Source organism: Camellia sinensis, chromosome 13 (assembly GCF_055761805.1).
Source record: "Camellia sinensis isolate YWXY chromosome 13, ASM5576180v1, whole genome shotgun sequence".
NCBI lineage: Eukaryota > Viridiplantae > Streptophyta > Magnoliopsida > Ericales > Theaceae > Camellia > Camellia sinensis.
The window spans coordinates 103,023,113-103,026,897 of NC_138973.1; the positions used below are offsets into that span (position 1 = coordinate 103,023,113).

Sequence of the window (3,785 nt, forward strand, 5' to 3'; positions counted from 1 at the left end):
GGTTGGGTAGGGAATCCCCTCATTCTCGTAGTTTCTGAATACTCGAATAGACAGGCTATCGACATACCACCTGTAACCATGGCGACGAATGCAAGGTTTAGCAAATTTATATGGACTAGGTTGTTAAATATACAATTACATTGGGAAGGTGAACAGTGATTTCTGATACAGACTATAAGGTTGAATTATTGAAGTGATTTCTGTTACCAAATCTAAAAGGTTGAATTATTGGTGTTTGAGTTGGTAACATCTTCAAGTTCTGTAGAGCAATTTTCGTCTGACGCTATAGGGAGGTAAATATGAATTTTTCGGAAACAAAAACGGATAGTTACGTACAGAATTTGTGTTGGGTTCCAATGAATGGTGTAGTTGTGGAAATCAGCAGTTGGGTCAAACCAGGGGTGGAATTGCTGTTGTCTGCTCCCTTTTCCTTGTGTAAAGATATTCATGTGGATAATGTAAGGTTGTCCTGAAACGTTACCTAAGAACTCAAAGTCTCTCTCATCGTGCCAGTTCCCAGTAGAGGACATCTGCGAGCAATTAAGAAAGTAGAGTTTTCAAATTAGGGTCAGATTTTTCAATCATGTCGGGCACTTGCAAAGTGTTTTAGAAAGAAATTGAGAAGGAAATATCTATATTTTGTAGGACACTATATGTTGATAGCCGAACTCTGGCACTTACATACTGTGACAGTTCCAGCAGAATTCCCAGGTACTAACTTGATAAGCATTTCAATGCTTCCAAATAGAAATTGTCTCTTTGTTTGAACACCAGAACCTGAAAACCAAAGCCAGAGCAGTAGTCTGTTTAGAGCTAGATAGGTACCAAGACAAGTTTGAATTAATAGCTTGTACACATCTATAGATTCAAAATACCTAGTTGGAAATAGTTCCTTTACTAAAATGATCAATTTCTAGACTTCTCCAAGCTATCTTTGGTTATCATAGATTGAATCTTCCTGATAATTTGATTCATGTTGTGGATTCCATGAGCATTCATCAGATTTCATGTCCTGAGAGTTTGCCTCTTGTGTCACTTCCATTGTGCATTTTTCACATCAAGACAAGAGAGAGATTTTTCTACGGTTTGTATGACCTCTTACTGGTATGAGACTTTGACTATATCACCCAAGCTTGATCATATGGTGATATAAGTGACTATGTTTGGCTGTGTCTTCACTTTTTGTTTTCTTTTTTTTATTTTGTGTTTCTTCTATTGTGCCGTTCTCGTAGATGGCATCAGCAATGCATCAAGAGAGATTTTTCTAGGGTTTGTATGACCTCTTATTGGTACGAGGCTTCGACTGTATCACCCAAGATTTGATCATATGGTTATATAAGTCACTCTATTTGGTTGTGTTTTTGGTTTTTATTTTCTGAAAAATACAAAAAACTTGTTTCTTTTTCGGAAACAGAAGTGGGTTGTTTTCAGAAAATTTTCTTGAAAACAGTTTTGGAAACAGTTTGCCAAACAAATTTTTTTTCCGTGAACTTAGTGGACCTGTATGGTCCGTCAATTTTTGTGACATGAATGTGCAGCATTGCTACCTTACACAATATGTACACTTACAACTTGAATGTCACAGTAATATGTTATTTTACAAGCACTAGTATTTTCTGTGTAAATTTTATGTGATCATTGTTACTAAACTACTAATTTGCAAATATGCAATAAAAAATTATCAAATATGAAAGCATTTTTACTTCAGATCATCAAAAGTAATAATGAAAAGCCGACAAGGATTACCTGAAGTTTGATCCAACACCAGCTGAAGATCGTTCCCATTGTTTGTCATTGAAGAATGGTGAGCACCCCAGTTGAAGTACATGCTTTTGGGAAAGTTGGCATCAACAGATGCCAAATAAAATGCAATTGCAGAGATGAACAAAGCGATGAACAGAGCTCGTGAACTTGCCATTTTAGCCCCGATGAAGAATTCTCTTCTATGGAGATGAAACTGTTGATGCTTTTCTTCCAGGTTTGAAATGTCTTTATATAGCCTGTAACCAGCAGATGAGCCTTTCTGAGACTACTGAGTATTCAGGTAGTTTGTTCCTCAATAGGCTGACCCTGTCATGGTTCTTTGACATCCTTAACACTATTATTTGAGAACGAGCTCTTTTTGTAGTAAATGAATAATGGAAATCTAGTAATATGTTGTTTTTCTTTTTCAAATTAATCATGTTACAACACATTTTTACGAGCATTATGGCAAAATTTTATTTTTTTAAAAATGTTTTTGTTATACTAAAACCCCACTCTCTTTAGGTTTTAATTTAGGGTTAATTACACTAATAGTCCTCATAGTTTTGGACTTGTGTCACTTTAGTCCATGACTTCTCAATTGTGACACATTTGACCTTGAATTTTGAATCTTGTTCCAAACAAGGACAATTGAAAATATTATTAGATTTTTCAAGGATAAAATCGTTAATTTGATAAAATATAAACTAATTTGACAAAAATAAATATCATAAAAGTATTTTTAATTTTTTTAAAATTATTTTTATCCACCAATGATAAAATTATGTAAAATTAATAAAAATTACATGATTAATTTTTTAAAACTAATTTTACATGATCATTATCCAAACACAATAAAAATTAATTTGGTAAAAATAAATAAATAAATGTCTAAAAGATTTATCAATTTTACATAATTTTATTTTTAGTATGTAGAAATAATTTTTAAAAATTTAAAAACATTTGTTTGACATTTATTTTTGTCAAATTAGTTTATATTTTATCAAATTGACAATTTTACCCTTGAAAAATCTAATTATATATTCAATTGTTCTTATTTGGAACAAGATTCAAAATTCAAGGTTAAATGTGTCACAATTGAAAAGTCAGGGACCAAAGTGACACAAGACCCAAACTGTAGGGACTATTTGTGTAATTTGCCCTTTAATTTATTATATCATATTTGTCATTCCACCTATGATAAGTTTTTAAGGTTTATATCAGAAAATATTTTTAGAATCATTTTAGAAAGAAAAATGCATAATATTTTGGAACGTGCGTTTCAAAACATAAATAATTAAGATATTAATATTTTCTGATAATACTTCTGTCATGTTTTTAATTAGCATATCAAAGAGGTAAGAATTAATGTTTGTTTTATTTAGAGATAAATATTTTCAACATGATAACACGGAAAATAAACAGGTCAAGTTAGTATCGCATAATATGAATTTGGCACGATTAATCAGTTAAATTTAATTATTATATAAATACAAACTTATCTATAGCTAATAATATTTCTCTCCTCATTACATATAATAAAATGCAAATTCGTCAATTCTTAATTATTTGTGTGTTGTTTTTTTTAAATATGAGTTGTTTTTTAATTTACTCGAAACCTGTCACTGAAATTTTTGTTTTATATTAAACAAGATCGATGAATTAATCATGTCACTCGTATCATATTTTGAGTGAGTATGATACGACATGAATACGATGCGATTCTCACCTCCAATTGTATTAGACTAAGGCTAAGTTTGGGAAGACTAAATAAGTGCACTTTTTGACTTTTTATGAAATATGGATTGGGTTTGGGTTGGGTTTGAAGTGATGTGTTAGAGAGGTGATGTGACTTAAATAAGATGATGTGACTTAAATAGGATAGTGACTTTTTGACTTTTTGAATTTTTTAAGAGTTGCCAAACTTGGCCTAAAAAACTAGTCCCGTGATTACAAACACATATGGCCTATGTTGAATGTGTAGCACACAGCTAGGACGTGGTGGTAGGTTGGGTTAGGGAAAGAGGACGTGCATCAGACTC

At 31.8% G+C, this 3,785-nt stretch overlaps 1 pseudogene; it reads right to left on the minus strand.

The window, feature by feature from the left end:
• Positions 1–212: 212 nt before the first annotated feature.
• Positions 213–1,918, minus strand: LOC114278913 (putative xyloglucan endotransglucosylase/hydrolase protein 26 pseudogene; annotated as a pseudogene).
• Between the last annotated feature and the right edge of the window lie 1,867 nt (positions 1,919–3,785).